Source organism: Podarcis tiliguerta, assembly GCF_965153285.1.
Source record: "Podarcis tiliguerta genome assembly, chromosome: 4".
Taxonomy (NCBI): Eukaryota; Metazoa; Chordata; class Lepidosauria; order Squamata; family Lacertidae; genus Podarcis; species Podarcis tiliguerta.
Window position 1 is genome coordinate 91416808 of NC_139537.1, and position 22615 is coordinate 91439422.

Consider the following 22615-nt stretch of genomic DNA (forward strand, 5'->3'; position numbering starts at 1 on the left):
TGCTGCTGCGGAAAGGGAATTCAATTAAAGGAATCCAGGGGCTTGCCATTCTTTCGTCCGTACCCCTGAAGGGGGCTTAGGGCTGCGCAAGCCCCCGGGATCATGCGGGGAGGGGGGAGGGTCTGATGCCCGGCTCCATGCTCTCCTCAATATTGTTTTCCCTTACTGGCCTTCGCTGGAATCCAGAAGTCAGTTCTGTCCCTAGGCGTGGGGACAGATAGTCATAACCAATGCCTAAGCAACCACTCACATTTATATATTTTAATAAAGTTGTGGCCAGGTAAAGGTAAAGGTACCCCTGCCCGTACGGGCCAGTCTTGACAGAATCTAGGGTTGTGTGCCCATCTCACTCAAGAAGCCGGGGGCCAGCGCTGTCTGCAGACACTTCCGGGTCACGTGGCCAGCGTGACAAGCTGCATCTGGTGAGCCAGCGCAGCACACGGAACGCCGTTTACCTTCCCACTGGTAAGCGGTCCCTATTTATCTACTTGCACCTGGAGGTGCTTTCGAACTGCTAGGTTGGCAGGCACTGGGACCGAATGACGGGAGCACACCCCGCCGCGGGGATGTGAACCGCCAACCATGTGATCGGCAAGTCCTAGGCGCTGAGGTTTTACGCACAGCGCCACCCGCGTCCCAAAAATAGTTGTGGCCAAAATTATGCCAAAAACCTTAAACAAAAATTATGTGTGAAGTGTGAATCATTTGGGGGTGGATTGGAGGACCTCAACTCACAATGCCTAAGCCAAACTGCTCACATCTGGAACAAATCAAGTTGTGGCCTATTTTATCCCATTAACCTAAACATTCATGTCCGTGTGTTCATTATCTAAGGGAACTGTGGGGCTCGGGGCCTTGCCACGCAAATGTGCGTTCTTGACGCCATGCTGCAGTGCTTCTCTGATGGTAGTTCTGCAGCAATCCTGTAATTCCACCCTGAGCTTCCCTTTCTTTCCCCCGCTTCATTTTGCGTGAGTACATCTGGAGCCCTCGGGAGTTCTTTGGGGAAGAAAAACATCCTGGAAACGTGTGTGCAGAATGATAAGCAACCAAAGCACTCCTAGGCGTGGTTTCTAGTGGCAAAGGTATGGTCCGTATTCATTCAGCAGAGGTGTCTTCTCCTGACAGCCAGTTTGTTTCTCTGCCTCAACATGCCTGCTGCCGCCTCATCGCTCTCAGGCTCCTCGAATCTCCAACCTTCCAATTGCTTACACTTATTCTATCCATATTGTGAACTCTGATCCTTTGAGTGGAAAGCTCCTAGTATCAGGGCAGGCATATTTTCCATGCCACTCTGCTTCCTTGGTGAATAATTCTGAGGGTTTATTTCTTCACTGAGGTTTTGGTGATGTGGGGGAATGGTTCTGGGGTAGGAACCAAACTTTTGGGCCAAACCAAAGTTTCAGGGTACAACAAAGGCAAGTTTTGTGAGAAGTCAGCAAGCCAAAGAAGACCAGTGCTTAGAAAAAGAATGTCAAAGCCTGGAAATCTACTATTCAGCTTGAAATAGGGTAATATAATAGGGTAATATAATAATAATAATAATAATAATAATAATAATAATAATAATAATAATAATTTATTTGTACCCTGCCCATCTGGCTGGGTCTCCCCAGCCACTCTGGGTGGCTTCCACAAAGATTAAAAATAATATAGCATTCAGACAAGTTGTCATCCCCCGTCCCCCCGTACACACAAACACCATGAAATCACCCCAGTCAAACTAACTTCAAGTGTGCATGGTAAAAGCTTGCTGTAAATAAATAGTACAGCCTTAACTCTGCAAATAGCTAGAGGTTGTTGGATCTGTCGATTTTGGTCTCTCTCAGCTTCTCTTTCTTTCAGTCTTAAGTCTCGTTCTCCACATTTCTGCATTAGTTTGCAAGTATTGTTTTTTAAAAATCGAAGTCCCTATGAACATTCATATAGTTTAAACATCTCCTAATGTACATGTTATTTGTATGGAATCTTGCATAAGTAGTTCCTCATAATATCCAGCCTTTTCGTTTTTAATTTTTATGAAATTACAGTGGTACCTCGGGTTACATACGCTTCAGGTTGTATACACTTCAGGTTACATACGCTTCAGGTTACAGACTCCACTAACCCAGAAATAGTGCTTCAGGTTAAGAACTTTGCTTCGGGATAAGAACAGAAATCATGCTCCGGCGGCACGGCAGCAGCAGGAGGCCCCATTAGCTAAAGTGGTGCTTCAGGTTAAGAACAGTTTCAGGTTAAGAACGGACCTCCAGAACAAATTAAGTACTTAACTTGAGATACCACTGTATGCCTTTTTACCCCATTTCCCCCTGAATAGGCACATGTTTGTAGACTTTCTGAAGGGACTGGAAAGCAGCAACCCAAAATCCAATGTAGCACAAATGTCCAAAGATAGCCATGTTTCGGTTGGTGTTTTGAAAGTGCAAGATAGGTAGAACCCAGTTTCTCCCCCACCCCCGCAAAGCCCACGGACAACACAAACAAATGGGTGCTGAATATATGGACCCCCCCCCCCAAAGGCTGAAAGCACCATGCCCCGTTCAAATAATCACAGATAGCAGCAATGACCTCTTCAAGACATGTGCTGCCTGCGGCTCTAGTACAAGGATATAACTTTTGAGGACAGGGCTGCTGCTGTGTCTACAGTGACTTGATCAAAAAGTCATGTGTTTGAGATTACATTGTGGGATATGAATATTTTCTCAGTGGTGATAGGCCTGGGGTGGCTCCTTCACACATGCAGATCACCACTGGGTTTTGCACTTGCCGCATGATAAAGATGGGTGTGCGAATCAGCCCTTGGAGGGAAGTTCCCTGTATAATAAAGGAAGTGGATTGGTTCCCAAACACATGAAAACCAGTACGTACCAAAACTTCCTCTCCCTTCAGACATTTGTCTTCTTCATGCAGAAATGAGGACACTCCGAGTGGCTCCACGACTCGCTTGTCAGAACACCTATGGCTTAAGACGCTACACTTTGGCTTCACTCTTCTTTCCTCGATTTGCCTCTCTTTCTTTCATAACAGAGTCTGGACTTCTGTTTCCAGAAGTATTCAGGCCTGGTGGTAAGACTAGACAGTTGCATCGCCACCCAAAGTTACAGGGTGCTCAGGCACCTTTTCATCCCATAACAATTGGGAAGGGGGAAGGTTTCCCCAGTCACTCTGGGCAGCTCCCCAACAGAATGTTAAAAACACTATAAAACAGCAAACATAAAAACTTCCCTAAACAGGGCTGCCTTCAGATGTCTTCTAAAAGTCAGATAGTTGTTTATTTCCTTGACATCTGATGGGAGGGCGTTCCACAGGGTGGGCACCACTACCGAGAAGGCCCTCTGCCTGGTTCCCTGTAACTTGGCTTCTCGCAGTGAGGGAACCGCCAGAAGGCCCTCAGAGCTGGACCTCAGTGTATGAGGGCTGAACGATAAGGGTGGAGATGTTCCTTCAAGTATCCTGGGCTGAAGCCGTTTAGGGCTTTTAAAGGTCATCACCAACTTTGAATTGTGCTCGGAAACATACTGGGAGCCAATGTAGGTCTTTCAGGACTTGTGTTATATAGTAGAAGTTGTAGCTTAGGAACTGGCTGTTCCCAAACACCCATTCAGACAACAGAGGATGTGCCTGAAATATCACCATAGCCCACCCCAATGTTCAAACCATCCAAATCCACATGACTTCTGTGTGCCTAATTCTAGGTGTGCAAGCATGCGCTGCACAATTGAGTCCCAGCCATATCTTAGGAGTAGGGGCTGCAGAAACACGCAACTGAGTAAACAAACCTGGAATCCTACCCATCAGTAATTTGGGGGAGAGAGCTGGATTCAGGGCTCCGCCTTCTTCCCCGCCAAACAGCTGATCAGCAAGATCAGATTACCAGGCTATGCACACGTGTGATCCTGACTGTAATGCAGAGTTTGTTGTGCTGGGGAGGCAGGCGGTGTAGTGGGTGACATTTAATCAAAGTTACAGCCTATCACAACGCTTCCCTGCTCTCGCCTAGACACTTCCTGAACGTATCTAATTTCTGCAATCCCTCCCCCAGATATTACAGCATGTCCTGATTAGATTTTTGATTACTTTTCTCTTCGTTAATTACCCTGCATAAACCACTAATGCCTAGGTTTAAGTTGAGACTGGGAATTTATTTTATTTTATTTACAAATCTAGGACGCCAGCCAGCCAGCTAGCCTGCTCTCTCTTTCTGTCTCCAGGGATCACCCTGAATGTCCTTGTTTTATTGGCTTCTGTAGTCGTTAGATGACTTGGCAATTGCTGTCCTGTCAGCTTGAGAGGTCACTTACTAGCCTTGATCAGAGATTTCAAGGCAACTGCAAGGAAACTCCCTGTGTCAATTTGACTCAATTTGCAAACTAATGAGTTAAGCCCTCCCAGCATGTTTAGGGGTCAGCGCTGATCTATTTGGGAAATATTTGTTGATTAGCATGTAAAGCCTCAGATGTGCCAAGGCCTGTTTATTTTCCCCACCACTCTGCCATCCCTCTCCAGGTTGCTCCCGCCTCTAATTTCCCTGCAGGTTTTGGAAGGGATGCATTAAATTAAAACCACTCGCTGTTTTGTGAGCAGTCTTTTGTGACCAATAATGAATGTAATGACTGAAAAAGGAAAGGGAAACAGGATGATTAAGCCGCGCTGGGCGGCTTTTACTCAGCAGTTTGCAATGCAACACAAATGGACAATTGGGGCTTTTCTTCCATCAATTTGTAACTGTGTTTTCACTTGTCATATAAAAACCAAACTGTTTACTCAGACAGGATCAAGGTGGCAGGTACTGCTTTTCTTCAGCGTGAGCTAGAGACAAACCACAGACTCAGTCAGGAGTATACTTCTGTGGGGCTCAAAAGCTAACACCACGTACCATCTTACAAAGCGACTAAGCTGCAGCTGCAAGTCCACACCAAACATTTAAAGCACAACCGATGCACAATTAAAACATATAACTTCCCCTAAAGAATCCTGGGAACTGTAGTTTGTTGAGAATGCTTGGAATGATAGCTCTGTGAGGGGGAAACTACAGTTCCCAAGATTCTTTGAGGAAAGTCATGTGCTTTAGATGTGCATTGGATGTGCTTTAGATGTTTGGTGTGAATCTGTTCCAAAGGCCTACACTCAAGAGTATGGGATGCCGGTGATGCTGCGGTCTAAACCACTGAGCCTCTTGGGCTTGCTGATCAGAAGGTCGGCGGTTCAAATCCCCATGATGTGGTGAGTTCCCATTGCTCTGTCTCAGCTCCTGCCAACCTAGCAGTTCAAAAGCATGCCAGTGCAAGTAGATGAATAGGTACGGCTACCGCAGGAATGTAAACGGCGTTTCTGTGTGCTCTGGCTTCATTCACGGTGTCCCGTTGCACCAGAAGCAGTTCAGTCATCCTGGCCACATGACCCAGAAAGCTGTTTGTGGACAAACGCCGGTTCCCTCAGCCTGAAAGCGAGATGAGCGCCGCAACTCCATAGTCACCTTTGACTGGACTTACCCGTCCAGGGGTCCTTTACCTTTACGTTACCTTACACTCAAGAGAGCTGCAACCAATCCTAAATATCTGACAAGTGGATTTGTATGATGCACAAGCTTTCATACACTGGTTCGGTGCATTCACACACTACATTTTTCAGCGAACACACTTAAAAAAACCAAAAGCCTTAGGGAAGTTCAGCAAAAAAATTAAATGAATGAAATACACACCCCAAGTTCAACCACCATGTTTTTAATCACCCTGAGTAGCAGAGCAATAGCATTGTGCTTTAATGCACTCCTCACAGGTTGTGACTTTATGGAAGAATGCGCTATGCCCGGCAGTGCAGAATTCAAATGGTTTTACTGCACTTTTGCGGTGGCTTCATAAAGCCCAGGGAAAGCAAAGCAGAGACCTCTTCGTTACAAGACTCAATAGGAGGCAATACGTCTGTTAGTCACGGAGACTCCCTGGACCCAGACTTCGGAACGCTAGTCAATTATGCAACTTCTAGACCACCCAACAAAATCCTGCCGACCTCCATGCAGAGGCAGGCAGAGCAGATGAGAGTCTCCATCAAATTAGATTTTTGCTCTTGGTAGAAATATACTCTCATGCAAATGTAGTTACAGTAGTAAATATTCCTACTTTCTTTTCATTGCAGTGGAAACAAGCATTCATCTGAATGCCAAGGCAAAACACCTAGCGGAAAGCATGTTTGGTTATTATATTACTATTATATTATTTATTTTTATTTATTTATTTGTTGCAATTCTGGCTTGTGATTCTACCTGCATATCTCTCCCCATCTCTCGCAATATCGTTTGCAGTTCATATTTAATATTTAATATTCTTTATACATTGTTCAACCTTAATGGTTGTCTAATTTCTGTTTTTCATCCACAGAGAAGCTATTAATTTATGAGCATATAGGGCAGTAAGTAATAATTTGCATGAATGCCTTGAGCAGATATGCTTCCATAGGCCTCCCATAGCATAGACTCTGGGTAGCATGATACCATCTATTGGCCAAGCTTCAATGAACGCCGCTTTACATGACGAAGGGGGGGGGGCACAGAGGTTTTATTTTTTTTATTTTTAAAAAACCCCATAAAGGAGTCTAGTCTACTAAGTGAAAAATCAACAGAGATCACAGAAATTGGTTTGTTTGTTAGAGGGCTTTTGCAGCTATTTCTTTAATGCTATGGATGGCATTAAGGGTCATTTCGGGAACTTCAAATGGCACCAAACTTTCTCCTGAATTTTCGGCCACTTATTCTGACCACTTTGCTATTCCTCAGTTCCCTAGAGTGGCAATATTTACAAAGGGACTACGTCACCCCCAATGCTGAAAACTGAGAGCAAAGGCAGGCTAAAGGAAAAGGTTGTCATAAGGCAAACAAGATAAGCATGCTTGGATTTGGGATAGCATCTTACAGTAAGAGATAGAAGGGATTTCATTGAAACATGCATTTTTGTATCCATGCCCATCTCCTACAAGATTGTGGACATGGGAGATACATGTCACCAGAATCTGGGACTCAGAAATATTGGGGAGAACATTCAATCTGAGTCAAGAAAATAGTCAAGAAACAACTGGTGCTGTGGGTTAAACCACAGAGCCTAGGACTTGCCGATCAGAAGGTCGGCGGTTCAAATCCCCGTGACGGGCTGAGCTCTCGTTGCTCGGTCCCTACTCCTGCCAACCTAGCAGTTCGAAAGCACGCCAAACTGCAAGTAGATAAATAGGTACCACTCTGGCGGGAAAGTAAACAGCATTTCTGTGCGCTGCTCTGGTTCGCCAGAAGCGGCTTAGTCATGCTGGCCACATGACCACGGCTCCCTCGGCCTTTAGAGCGAGATGAGCACCGCAACCCCAGAGTCGGTCACGACTGCACCTAATGGTCAGGGGTCCCTTTACCTTTACCTTACAAGGTTGGTAATAAACACTCTTCTACAATGGGAATTTCACTAATAGCTTCTTCTTCTTTTTTCTTCTCTGTGATCACTAGTAGCCTAGTAAGATTGTCTTCCATGAACACGGTCTGAACAGTGAGTCCATAAGTGACTGTGGAGGCCAATTCTGGATCCAGACATCCTTCCACAGTGGGGATATAGGTTTCCGGGTGGGAGTTGATCACGGTGAGGGTTTGCCAAGCATGCCTTCCTCATAGCATGTTTCTCCCTTTCATCCTGAGATCGAGCGTCTTCAAAGTCCATGACACCTTTGGTAAAGGCTGTTCTCCAATTGGACCACTCGCAGGCCAGTGTTTCCCAGTTGTCAGTGTTTATACTACATTTTTAAAGATTTGCCTTGAGAGAGTCCTTAGACCACTTTTGTTGACCAGCAGCATTACGCTTTCCATTTTAAAGTTGGAAATAGAGTAGTTGCTTTGGAAGATGATAATCAGGCATCCAAACAACATGACCAATCCAACAATGTTTATGTTGAAGAAGCATTACTAATGGCACCCCACCAGTAGCAGGGAGACTCTCCAAATTACAGAAATCTTTACCATCAATGGATTTTCCTTACCACTAATAATATTTGATGATTAATATGAATCTCAGATTACCATGCTAGTCATGACCACACTTAATAACTGTTACCACACTTAATAACTGTTTGGTAAACTAATCTTAGCTAATAATACTGGTGTCATACTATTGCTTGTTGTTGTTTATTGTGTTTTAGGATGAAGACCGATGTAACATTTTATGTGTTCTGGAAAATAATTGACTCTGCATATGCTTACTGCTGTGGAAAAACACCTGTTCAAAGCACTTCCATCACACTTAAAATGTTACGTTATCTGCACTCTTTATTGTCAAGTTAGACCAATAATTTACAACAGCTAACATTATTACATGGTTTCATAGAGGTAGATAATTCTTAAAAAGTCAACAGGCTGAGTTGTTAAATTATTGCTTCTGTAAACAATGTAGATGCTATACAGATGCCCCAAGGGTTTCCCGATCTAAATTTCAATGGTAAGTCATATTGCAAACACAGCTGTGATTTCTCCAGAACTGCCCCATCCTAATCAATGTTTCCTCTGCAACGTTTGGCATGGGAGACAACTGGTCACAGTTGACAGGATGGGCCACAGTCCACTAAGTTTGCAGGAACAGTAGCTTGCATACATACAGTTTTAAAACATTACCAAGATCATTTGTGGCCAGTGGACCATAAATATATGATATTCATTGCCTAGGTTTCTTATAATGCCTCCCTTCAAGTAAAAAACAACACCACAGAGCAAGGCGCTTTTAAATTCCACTGATTTCAAAGGAGATTTAGGCCCATGCTTCAGTTTCTTGCCTTGAAATCAACGGTGTTTCAAATCTGGGTTACAACTTTAGTGCAGAAAACATGCATTTTGGACTGGGGACCAGGGATGAAGGCACAGGAAGATGCTCTGCTAGGTGGAAATGCAGCAGTGGAAGGGGGCGGAATATGAAGTGAGTATTATCTCCCTACTTGTTTTCTATTCAATTTCCATGCTTGAAGAACTAAAACTCTAATATTAAAGTTCTAAATTAAACTGTGTATATCAGTAGGCTAATAGTACTCTGTAGCATGTATAATAAACTGTCACATTGCTTTTCCAACTAATCATTAATGAATTAATGAAAGGCTCTCTCTTTCTCTCTTTTTTTGTACGCTAGAACATAATGAGATATACAGCATTTAGGCCTTTTAAAGATTTAGGGGCTCTATTATTGAAAAATAATTATTACCCTACAACAGTAATTAAATGTAATTTGCATGAAACTGACACATTTTTCTTATCCGTAATAAACATTAGCAACGTCAACAGTTCTTTATTGCTAACCAGTCTGTGATTTTTTTTTTAAACAAGGACTATGAAACAGGAGAAGAGAGGCTCTTACTGAACAAACAGGGATTTAAAAAATAAATCAACAGGTAGCCGTGGTAGTCAGTCAGCGTGCAATGACAAGTAGTAAAAGACTGGTGTTAAAACTATCCTTTCATCTGCAATTTCCCCCTTGTTTCAGGGAACTACTTTCCTTTATGCTCTGGTAAGGTACGCTCAGGGTTACTGTGCTTTTAATACATCCTGGAATACAGATCTCAAAAAAAAGGAAGGTCCAAACAATTCATCAAATGTGTACAGCCGCCACCATCCAGCATTAAAATTTCTGGAAGGATAGTGTCCCCTGAAAATTCAGGTAGACGAATAAATGCAGACTGGCACCTTCTAATTAAAAGCTGCATTTATACAGTGCTTTTTTCTTTCTTTTAAAAAAAAATGTTTAGGGGTACTCTCATTTTCCTACTCATATTGAAACGAGGCCAAACTTAGATCCACAAAATGTTTAGGGGTGTGCGTACCCCCAGAAAAAAAGGACTGCATTTATATATACTGAGGTTGCCAAATCAAGATGGTTGACTTGGCAGTCGAGATGGTTGGTTAAAATTCTTTTTTCCAAAAACGAGAACTAGGAGATCTCATGTAAGCAAATGGAAAAACCATTTCTTCAAGTATCTAACATGCTGTTTGGTGTTAGAAACTCAAGGTGGCATCAAATAGAGGAGCAAATATCCTCCTTTCCAAAGGATGGTTAGTCCTGAATCTCCCCAATGGGATGTTGCGAGATGTTCACTCAAGAGAGTCTGGTGCTCCAACATTCCTCAGATGAAAATCGGGATGTGTGTCTTTTGGTGCCACGCTGGTGTGACCCAGCAGGGAGGCAGACAAAGTGCCTTTTGGGAGAATGACATCCCCTTCCTGCAGGTTGGGGGCAAAGGAGGAAGGGGAAGAAAAGCAAGCCTCACCCAGGACTCTGGTTCCCGAAAACCACCGTGTGACAAGGTGCCAGCGAGCTAGCGGCTACTTCCAGCGTGGCTCCTCCTGAGAATTGCAGTTTCTCCCTCCCCACTCTCATGCTGCTGCTTCCTCTTCTTCTCCTTCTCCTTCTTCTTATTATTATTACAGTGGTACCTCGGGTTAAGTACTTACCGGTAATTCGTTCTGGAGATCGGTTCTTAACCTGAAACTGTTCTTAACCTGAGGTACCACTTTAGCTAATGGGGCCTCCAGCTGCCATCGCGTCACTGGAGCACGATTTCTGTTCTCATCCTGAAGCAAAGTTCTTAATCTGAGGTACTATTTCTGGGTTGACGTGGGTGGCGCTGTGGGTTAAACCACAGAGCCTAGGACTTGCCGATCGGAAGGTTGGCGGTTCGAATCCCCGTGACGGGGTGAGCTGCCATTGCTCGGTCCCTGCTCCTGCCAACCTAGCAGTTCGAAAGCACCTCAAAGTGCAAGTACCAGCAGGAAGGTAAACAGCGTTTCCGTGCGCTGCTCTGGTTCGCCAGAAGCAGCTTAGTCATGCTAGCCACATGACCCAGAAGCTGTACACCGGCTCCCTTGGCCACTAAAGTGAGATGAGCGCCGCAACCCCAGAGTCGGTTACGACTAGACCTAATGGTCAGGGTTCCCTTTATCTTTTTATTTCTGGGTTAATGGAATCTGTAACCTGAAGCGTATGTAACCTGAAGCGTATGTAACCTGAGGTACCACTGTATTTTCACAGTGATATTCACAATGAAAATGTAACCTGGAAACCTAGAAGAAAAAAGCTGCTGCATTTACCCATGGGTAGGCAAACTAAGGCCCAGGGGCCGGATCCAGCCCAATCGCCTTCTAAATCCGGCCCACGGATGGTCTGGGAATCAGCGTGTTTTTACATGGGTAGAATGTGTGCTTTTATTTAAAATGCATCTCTGGGTTATTTGTGGGGCATAGGAATTTGTTCTTTTCTTCTTTCAAAATATAGTCCGCCCCCCCACATGGTCTGAGTGACAGTGGACCGGCCCCCTGCTGAAAAGGTTTGCTAACCCCTGCATTTACTGAATGGCTCAAACTGGGCTAGGATCTACCAGCTACCACCTCAGCCTTTCCCAGAATCAAGCCCTGACTTCTGGTCTCTTCAGGAAATAGATATTTCCTTCCTAAAGTTATATGAAGCTATTTCAGTCCTGATCTTCAAGGGAGATGATCATTTGCAGACTGGCAAATGTTCCCCAGTCTGAGGTCCATCCCTTTTTCACTTGCAAACTGACTTTGAACTCAACTCCCCTGAGAAACATTTCTACTATATTAAGAAGTGGCAGTAATTAAATCTATCATTGATCCACAGTTACTGTAGATACTTCCATGCCCAAGTGAATCAGAATGTCAGCAGGCAGAAAGAGATGTGACCATCTTCACCAGGATCTGTCTAAAATAATTATTGACAGTATAATTTACTCTGCTGTTCGCTTGCATTGTCCAGGGAATAGCACAGAGCTATGAAGTTTGCGTTCCAGAGACTGTTGGCGGGAAACTTGTATGAGACAATTAAAAAACATTTTATATCAGTAAGCTGGTGCTCCAGTGCTAATTTTGGAGTTGATTCTTCATTAAATTGATACTGGTGCAGTGGAAAGAGGACGCAGAACTGGCTTATCAGTAATATCAAATTCTGTAACTGTACAATCAGATGCTGTCACATCATCCAATTAGCTGGCACGTTTGCATGAGAAATAGCTGGAGTAGAAATAGGAAACTGGATTTAAATCAGTGCTTTAAATTGGCTTCTTTCTTCCTAGTGGTTTAAAATTCATTGATTCGATGGATAAAGGGTGATAGCTTATGCTGTTTGTATGATGCTGCTAACAATGTTATTAATGTAACTTGTGATCGTTCGCTCTGGCCCCGACTCTGCTCCAATCGGGGATGACCACTGTGGAAGGGGAAACACTATGTGGGGGTTTTGTCTTCATCCTCTCTTAGCACGCCAGAGCGGTGCATGCTCTGGCTATCTCCCGCTTGGACTACTGCAATGCGCTCTACATGGGGCTACCTGTGAAGGTGACCTGGAAACTACAACTAATCCAGAATGCAGCAGCTAGGCTGGTGACTGGGAGTGGCCGCTGGGACTATATAGCACCAGTCCTGAAAGACCTGCCTTGGCTCCAGTAGATTTCCGAGCACAATTCAAAGTTGGTGCTGACCTTGAAAGTCCTAAACAGCCTCAGCCCAGTGCACCTGAAGGAGCATCTCCACCCCCATCGTTCAGCCCGGACACTGAGGTCCAGCTCCGAGGGCCTTCTGGCGGTTCCCTCACTGTGAGAAGTGAAGCTACAGGGAACCAGGCAGAGGGCCTTCTCGGTAGTGGCACCTGCCCTATAGCATGTCCTCCCATCAGATGTCAAGGAAATAAAGTATCTGACTTTTAGAAGACATCTGAAGGCAGCCCTGTTTAGGGAAGTTTTTAATGTTTGATCTTTTATTGTGTTTTTAATATTCTGTTGGTAGCCGCCCAGAGTGGCTGGGGAAACCCAGCAAGATGGGCAGGGTATAAATAATAAATTATTATTATTATTACTAGTACTACTACTACTGCCAAATATCCCTATTTTAAAAATACCCTACCTTTGCCATTCAAATGATATGTGTGCAATGCGTCATGTGATCAGTTATGTGGGACAGAGCTTACCTGCCCCCCCCCAGTATTTTATTCAAGTTAGTACCCCTGCTTGAGCAAATGTCTTGAGGATGCGCTTAAAATGTATGCTCTGTGTTATGTACTGAAGTTCTCACCCTGGGCCAGCAGGGGGATACTGTAAATAGTTATGCAAATGAAGGATCGAAAGTGACGTTCAGTGATTGGATAGTTTGTATGCAAATGAAGGATCGAAAGTGACGTTCAGTGATTGGATAGTTTTAGAAAGTTGCAACAGTTACGTTGTTCTGGAGCTCTATATAAGCAGGCTGACTGAGCTCTTCAGTTCAGTTCTGTTCCAGCTTACAAATAAAGAGCTGCTTTGGAAGAATCGCTGTGTCGTCTGATATGTTCACCCACAACTTAACACTATGTATCACTGAGAAGGCTAAGCTAGAGTCTCTTTCTTTTTCTTTCAAGCTAATGTATGTTACACTGAGAATCAGTCAAAGATCCAATTCTCCACTTTCAGTCTCAAGTGTCCATCAGCAAACACAGCCCATGGGGCAGCTGCCCATCTAACTGGCTCTCCGCAAACATCTTGCGCAATACATATCCCAGTTGTACAGTTGAAACATTATCTTAGCTTTAGTATGCAATGATCCTACAAGTAAAAGAACAGAAATGGCCGTTTCAGTGATAAAATGCTTGATGCAACCTTGAAAAAAGGAGAGGATGACCGTGTGTTCCTGTAGGGAACGGCTTCCTAAGGAGGTTTGCTATTTAATTAAGTTTCTGCATATGCTACAGCCTTAGGTCCACTTTTAAAGGAATTCTCAGTTAACAGTTCAAATGTTCATTTCCCATCTAGTCTCTGACACTATACAAGAAGCATGCCCATTTATTTTGTAGGACCACCTTGACATTTAAACGTATGTCGCTCCCTTCACAAATGCAGCCCAGCTCTCCACCCTTCCCACCGCCTTGCCTCTTTGAAAAGGAGGGACTTCTAAGGTCACCTGTCAAATGTCAGGCAAGAATGCATAATTGACAAGTGTCCTTCCAAGAGAACAATACTATTGGTTCTGCTAGGGCCGAGCATATAACTACTCACAGATTTACGGGAACATTTTATGCAGCATCAATAAACACCCACTTTTTCCTCACCTGCTATAATTTTTTTGTCGTCTCTCAGCAGAGGTAATAGAGAGCAGCCTGCTTCGCTTAGCTCTCTTTTGTAGCCAGATGGAATACTGGAAGGCAGAAGAGCCTGATGGAACTAACTTAGCAGCAGCGCCAATGGAGTGGTCGTGCTGCAACCTGATGGAATGGCTGTTGCAAGATTACATTTCTTCAGCCCCAAATCCCTGAAAGTTAAGATGGAAGTGAAGACTTGCAGGTTTTTCTTCTCTTGAAGAGGACTTGCAGATCAGTCACAGAGTACAAGAGTCGAGGTTTGGTTCCTGGTATCTATAAATACGAGGGACACGGGTGGCGCTGTGGGTTAAACCACAGACTTGCCGATCAGAAGGTTGCGGTTCGAATCCCCGCGACGGGGTGAGCTCCTGTTGCTCGGTCCCTGCTCCTGCAGGTTTAGCAGTTCGAAAGCACGTCAAAGTGCAAGTAGATAAATAGGTACCGCTCCTGCGGGAAGGTAAACGGCGTTTCCGTGTGCTGCTCTGGTTCGCCAGAAGCGGCTTAGTCATGCTGACCACATGACCCGGAAGCTGTCTGTGGACAAACACCGGCTCCCTCGGCCTATAGAGGGAGATGAGCGCGCCAGAGTCAGTCAACCCCAGAGTCGGTCACGACTGGACCTAATGGTTAGGGTTCCCTTATCCCTAGCTATAAATACATGGATCTTAACAAACAGAATTGGATGACCTGGAAAATTGCTGCCAGTTGGACAACTGGGAAAGATGGACCAATGGTCTACTTGATATAAGGCAACATTATAAGCTTATAAGTTAGAAGATATTAAGACCTAAGATTATGTGATAAACATGCAGAAGATGTCATCCTGTTTGGCTTCTTTAATAAGCTGATTTAGTGGCCTTTTCATGTATTATATTTGGTAGCAGTTCCTTTCCTACTTAAAGAAATGTTTATATATGCAACGTATCTAATACTCCCTAGTCAGCTCCTGAATGATTTATCTTTCAGTCTGCAAATTACATTAACGACATAATTAATAACTCAGATATTAAAAACTGAGTATGTCAGAGCAGCGTGTCATGTAATCAATGGCAACAAATCGGTTTGTCTCGTATTTAATGATTTTTTTTTTAGGAGGATGAATCTATAAAAACAGAAGAGTCAATCAATGAGAAGGTTGCATACATTGTCTCCCTTATTTGCAGTGCTGGAAACTAAAGTTGTCTTTATTGTTTAAATGTTGGAGATTGGAAATCAATTCAAGAGTATAAACATAAAGGGAAAATGTATTAATGGGAGGAGGAAAAAGTGTAGGTATCTGCAAAATCTTATCAAATGATCACACTTTAGACTAAATGCTGAGCACAGGAAATGTTTCTGAAACAATCATTGCCTGTGGGGAAAGCTTAAAACATGAACAATACTTTGAAAAATTAGTTTCTAAGGAGGAGTGCTATTTCTCCAAACTATAATGTACAGCTTGGCCAGCTCCTATAAATCAATGAACTCTTTCGACAAGTCTAGTTCATTCTCCATCCTCCTTAGGGCCAAGCTAGACATTGCACGAAACATGCACAGCTGCCAAATATGTCTAGTAGAACTTCCACATGTCCTCCTGACATCAGTGTCCTATGTTTTCTCACCACTGAACATAGCCAAATTCTATTGCACATAGCAGAAGATGAGCTGTTTTGTTTTTTTTAAGCTGCATATTTAGCATAACAACTTGTTTTGGCCCTTCAAACAGGCTTCAAAGAAGTCAAACAAAGTTACTAGCCCCAAATCAATTTTACAATCCATACACACCCACGTTAGTCATTTATGGGATAACAATGGCCTTAACATATATATAAAACAGTAACCTCCTCTCCTATGTTTGGCTTGGCTGCCTATAGGTGATGCAGGGCAGGCAGGCAGGCAGGCAGGCAGGCAGGCAGGCAACTGACTATCTGCAAAGCTCATACTGGTCTTGGACTCATCGGAAGAACAGAAGAACAGTGCTAGAGTATCTTGTGGGCAATGAGTACAATTCCAGCATCTCTGACAAAGTAACAGCAAAGGTTCATATTGAAAGGTTTGGGCATCCACTTATTCCCGTCCTAAGCAAGCCTTTAAATGCTAGGCTGAAAATTGTCTTCTTCCAGATTCATCCAAGTTTACCATGGCTTCTGTTTCAAAAATTATAGACTAATCTTAGTCATGAAGAATTGCAAAGTAGGCATGAAGATGCTATTATATGGGAACAAGTTTGGCTGGGGAAAGTTTGGGGACATTTAGGATGCAATCCAAACACACTTACCTGGAAGTAAGTGTGAATTCACACCTGCTGAATTCAATTGGACTCCTGAATTGACTGCAATGCATATTTTTGCAAACTTTTATTTGAGTGCAGGAGTTCTTAGATAGTCCATAGCTTGCCCACCAGTATATATTCATGATTAAATTGCCCTATTTATTCCAATGAATAGCATCTGCAGTGCAACTTTTCTAGAAAAAGAGGCGCCGGAACTCAAAACGAATGCCTACCTTGTTCTCTTATAATGACACCTACCTGAGAGGTGCCGGAACTGAGTTCTGGCTGGGAAAACGCCCTGAGCATCTGGTATCCGGCAGATTGTAGTTTATACATGTGCATGTGGTTTGGAGAGCAAAGTGGTTGCATCCATTGGTTTTGAGATGCAAACAGAATAGAGATTAAATAGATACCAATAAATAATGATCTAGAGCTGAATGTAGAGGAGCGGCAGGGTTAAGATGCTCCTTGTATGTTGCATTGTTCCTTTTGTAAAAGAACTCCGATCCAAATCACTGCCTCGCATGTGGGTTGGATTGAAGTGCTGGTACTACCACCAAACACCCCCCCCTGCCCGAAAGGTTCTGCAAAACTACCTTATCTAGAATCCCATGCCACAGGTTTCAAAAGCTGAGAACGCTACAGTGTTTTTATTGACAATTGTTTCCTCTTTCTCTCTCTCTCTCTTTGCCGAGGCTATTCTGGACTGCTGCATGCAATTTGTTAATGCGGCATATGATTAATACGTATCTGGGAATGACCCTTTGTGTTATCCAAACCATAAATGACCTGCAAGATCTCTCTCCGTGTTTGTGGTGGAGTTTCAAGGTGAGAAAGGCAAGGCTAGAGCAGAACAGAGACTGCATGGTTGGTAAAAGAACAACCGGGAGCAACAAAAGCCAGGGGCAGCTCCAGATCAGGTTACACACTGAGCCCTTAATGATCTACTTACATCAAAAGGCCTTTAAAGACACTGGCATTCTACCTGTCCTCCAAAGGCTCCCGAACGAGAGGATAATGTAAGTGTCCACACAATATCCTCTCTCTTTTGTGAGCATTTTCAGCGAAGAAAGGAAGCAGCAGTGACTCTGGTATTAAGTGTCATCTTGAACAATACCTGGCCACAATAATGCAACCTTATTTGTACAAAAGGAAGCAGGGGGCGGGGGGGGGGGGCGGAATGGTGTTTGCTATCATTTACCTGAACTGGTTTCTCTAATATATTTTCAATGAGGTGGGGATATTTCCCCCTCTCTCTTCTTCCATGTCGGATCTCCATTCCCCTCCTCCTTCCATTCATATACAGAGCGTGGGAGTTTTTCCTAAACACTTTGCAAATCAGTCAAACCCTCCCCTTTTCTTATTTGTTGCATGAGCAGGTATTTACATCCGCCTTTATCTCCCTAAACCTCTTAATATAAAGAGTAAACTAGTCTGCCTGTGAGTGCATTGACTGTATTAAGAATGGCGGATTGTGTTGCAAAAGAGCTCGGGCCTCTAATGTTATCACTCAGCGGGAATGGATCCCATCAGAAAGGCACATGGTGTGCCATGACGTAGCCTGTCTTAGGCCACAAAAGCAGACTTTTCTCTGTGAATTAGACAAACCACACAAAAGGCAACAATAGCTAGCATAAACACTATTTAATACTATTCATGGGCTATTGAAGAGATGGGCGTTGACTAAGAATCCCAGCAAAGCTAGGACATTGTTGTTAGATGAAAGGACGCCTAATGAACAGGAAGCTTCATTTGAACAAGCTGACAGTAACCGTATAACTGCAGGATTGTGGGACTGGCATTTACCCCATGGGTCTTTACAGTCAGAAAAATAAAGAGAAATTAAAGCATAAGGAATCCTTTTTTTGTGGGTACTTAAAGCCCATGAAGCAACACAAGGAAGTTTACAATTGTCTTTTCAAGATTCGTCCGTGCTTTAGATAATTATGAAAAGGGAACATTTGAGGGAGGGGGGGAGAGGGGTGATGGGGTTTTTTATTTTGGAGGGGGGAGAACACTGGGCAATAGGTTGTGTTCCTCATAATGGCCACTTTATGGACAATGCGGGATTCTGATCTTGGCAAACCCCAGCCCTTATTTTTGTTTTCTAAAACCCTCCTTTCTTTTCTAGGTATCTCAGGCTGGGCTGCCTCGAAGCCTTCCCCCATTTCGCCTGCCTGTATTGAAATGAGCGTGCTTGCGCCAACACGAGAGAGAGCCAATATATTTTTTTAAAAAACCACTTTTCTTTTTAGGATTTCCAATTAAAGCACAAAAATGCAGAGAATGATTTCAGCACGAACTCCCTACAACAGTTATTCATCTAATTTCCCCCCCTATAGTCAGGTTTTGTACTTTAAAAAAAGAGAGAATTTTTTGTTTTTGTTTCGTATTGGTATTTTAAAATCCTGCCTCTTCTCACCATCCCTTGAGCTCAGGGTGACAAGTATCAGAAAGGATGGATTAAAGGATCTTGGGATGGCTTAGATCAAGCAAGGATCTTAAGGCAAACCCTAAATTCATCTACAGATGCTTCTCTCCATCAAGGAGGGACCCATTTTTTCAGCAGTCGGGGACCAGAATAAACTGCAATAAACAAAGAGGTGTTCCTGTGGCCTGGCATCTGCTACATCAGCCACTTCGTCTTTATTCCACAATTTTACTTCTATTTTTTAAAAAAACTGTCATCAACTGGTAACAACTTTAATCTTTTAGGAAAGTGCTGTTCTTTATATATTGAAAATTACATTGTATATCCTTTCTTTCCTTCCACCCTTATGGAACTGGGTTTTGTTTTTGGGTTTTTTGGTCCTGATTATGGCCAGTTAGGACCCGGGTGGCGCTGTGGGTAAAAGCCTCAGTGCCTAGGACTTGCCGATCGAAAGGTCGGCGGTTCGAATCCCCGCGGCGGGGTGCGCTCCCGTCGTTCGGTCCCAGCTCCTGCCAACCTAGCAGTTCGAAAGCACCCCCGGGTGCAAGTAGATAAATAGGGACCGCTTACTAGCGGGAAGGTAAACGGCGTTCCGTGTGCGGCTCTGGCTCGCCAGATGCAGCTTGTCACGTTGGCCACGTGACCCGGAAGTGTCTGCGGACAGCGCTGGCTCCCGGCCTCTAGAGTGAGATGAGCGCACAACCCTAGAGTCTGTCAAGACTGGCCCGTACGGGCAGGGGCACCTTTACCTTTACCTTATGGCCAGTTAACAAAGCAAGATGCAAAACCATGGTTTGATTCCAATTTGTTTGAATTAAACATAGCTAGAACAAACCACAGTTCTCGGAGTTTGGATGGCAATGGGAAATTTAGTTCCCAAAGTGGGAGAGCAAGCTTTTGCTTCTCCTCATTTGTGGAGGAGAGGCTTGCTTAGGCTCGTTCCTGTGACACTAAACAATGGTTTCGTGTTATATCTGACTGACTTGCTCTTGGCCACAGTTTCAATATCTGTGGCAGAGGTGGGGTGTGAACCTAAATCAAACTTCAGTTTGCTATGTGCTGGACCACAGTGCCTCTCTGTGGATGTGTTGTAGACAGAGACGGGGGGGGGGGGGATAGCCCAGCCAGAATTAAGCACTTTTAAGACCCCTTTATTTCAATGATAATTAAGCAAATGCTTAGCACGCTCCCCTTGAATGCATGTCTACTCAGAAGCAAATGCCACTGAGTTCAGTGAGACATAATGCCAGAAAAATATGCAATTAGGTGCTTTTCTTCCACAAATATTCCAAATTATTTAGAATTGGCCTTGGGAACTAGCCACTTAGAGCCTAGCAAATAAAAGTAGTTACTGCAATGAGGAGGCCTCATTTAAAAAATAATAATGGGGAAATGTTGCAACCTGCATGCCCAATATTTTTTTCCAGGGTTTGTGAATGTAATGACCCAGTTTTGTTTTGTGTGCTTAATGTTTCATTTTCAGTTGTATTGTCTTTCTTTATTTCTTTATCCTTGTATGTTACTGAAGTGGATGTCCTTTCATAAATAAACGTTAAAAAATTGAAGAGCAGAGGAGGGTAACTGAGAATGTCTACAGTGGTACCTCGGGTTAAGAACTTAATTCGTTCTGGAGGTCCGTTCTTAACCTGAAACTGTTCTTAACCTGAAGCACAGCTTTAGCTAATGGTGCCTCCCGCTGCCGCTTCGCTGCCGTTGTGCGATTTCTGTTCTCATCCTGAAGCAAAGTTCTTAACCTGAGGTACTATTTCTGGGTTAGCGGAGTCTGTAACCTGAAGCGTCTGTAACCCGAGGTACCACTCCATTACAATTTGGCTGGGACTTGCCACAAACAGAATCCTCAGACTGTTAATCAGATAGCACATGGTTTGTGATGTAAGAAAGCCATTTTTAAAGAAGTACACTTCCAAGCATGTAATTAATGAAAATAGTGACTTACTCATTGCAAGCTCATTTTTAAGCAAGGGTTGATTGAGGCCAGGGGCAGGTGGTTGGTAAGGCTGACCTGGTGAGTGTCACATCTGTGTATTTCTCTGTGTGTGTATTTATGTGCATGTGTGCGCTTGAAAAAATGTATTTGCAGGATAACATACATCACCAGAGCCTGATCAGCAAATGGGAAGTCATTGTGATCAGAGCCATGCATGCAAATTTGTCAAATCATGCATACAATTTCTGCTACAAGTGTAGCTTGGGTACAAGTGGGATAAAATCATTCAAAAGTTGAACAGATGGGGGGAGGAAGTCAATTCTTGCCTCAGATGCCTTTTAGTCAAAAGACTGACCCTACATTGAAGTGATACTCTAAAGAACTTAAAATCATATTGCCCTACCAAAAAGATCCAGAAAATAACTGTTAACCAATTGTGTGTGTACACACAAAAGGTGTGGAATTAAAAATTGTGCCTTGATGAATGCTATATCTGTCATTGGGGGTGCCAACTTTAATAAAATATGGGAGCAGGACCCTCTTGGAGTGCTAATGCTGTGAGCCCCTTCATCATGAAAAGGTAAAGGTAAAGGACCCCTGGACGGTTAAGTCCAGTCAAAGGCGACTATGGGGTGTGACGCTCATCTCGCTTTCAGGCCGAGGGAGCCCGCTTTTGTCCACAGACAGCTTTCCGGGTCATGTGGCCAGCATGACTAAACCGCTTCTGGTGCAACGGAACACCGTGATGGAAGCCAGAGCGCACGGAAACGCCATTTACCTTCCCACTGCAGCGGTACCTCTTTATCTACTTGCACTAGTATGCTTTCAAACTGCCAGGTTGGCAGGAGCTGGGACAGAGCAACGGGAGCTCACTCCGTCATAGGTACAGTTGGAGGGCATGTTAAGGCTTCATTTCAGCTGAGGGGCAGTAGTTGAGCCCAAAGGCTTAATGGGAAAAGTAGTTTTTCTATTAAACTGCTGGGCTGCTGTTCCAGTGCCCTTACAGCAGGGCAGGGCACAGCAGGGACGGCACAACTTAGTGCTGCAAAGATGTGCAACTCTCCTTTCTTATAGCAGATCAAGATGATCAGCTGACAGCAAAAACTGCCAGGGGGCAATTGGAATAAGATCTATTATTTGATTATTGATATAACCCCCCAAAATGTATTTTCTATAGTTAAGTTTTTACCTCTATCTTCAGTACATTTCATTTCATTTTATTGCTATGGCTAGTGGCTGATGCAAATAAAGATTCTTCTGATTCTGATTCTGATGTGCAGTTGATAAATCTATGGCTCCACTTGCCTCTTGCTGTGGGTTTGGATGCCAACACCTTCCCTTCTTTTTGGCCCAGATGCAACACTGAATAACCTGAACCAATTAGGTAATAATTGCTCTAGCTCTCGGATTTAAAGGAGGGAGAAGGCGCTTAGTAGCCCCTACGATATCCATCATGCCCCCAAAGGGCCAGTGCTTGCAGCCATATGGATGGAGCGCTTAGTGCAATCTTGAGAGGGAGGGGAAACTGGAGAAAGAAAAGAATGTTGAAAAGCGCCATAGCTGCACTACAATGGAGATCACACATAAAGAGCCTAATTGGTATAGCAGTGAGATCCAATGCCACAAATAGCCATTCATAATCATATGCAATTAACATATCAATAGTTCCTTTTTAGAATTATAGTCCATAAGCTAACTAAGCTCCATTGTAAAGAAGCTTGGCAAGACAGAGTTATTAATTAAAATCCTTTTGAAAATCTGGTGTAGCACTCATATCCTTTTCGGCCTTTTCTCAGTGACAAGCCCAAAACCTGGGGCATGCTAAATGGGGGTGGAGAAAGAATAGCAGAGGAGGAGGAGGA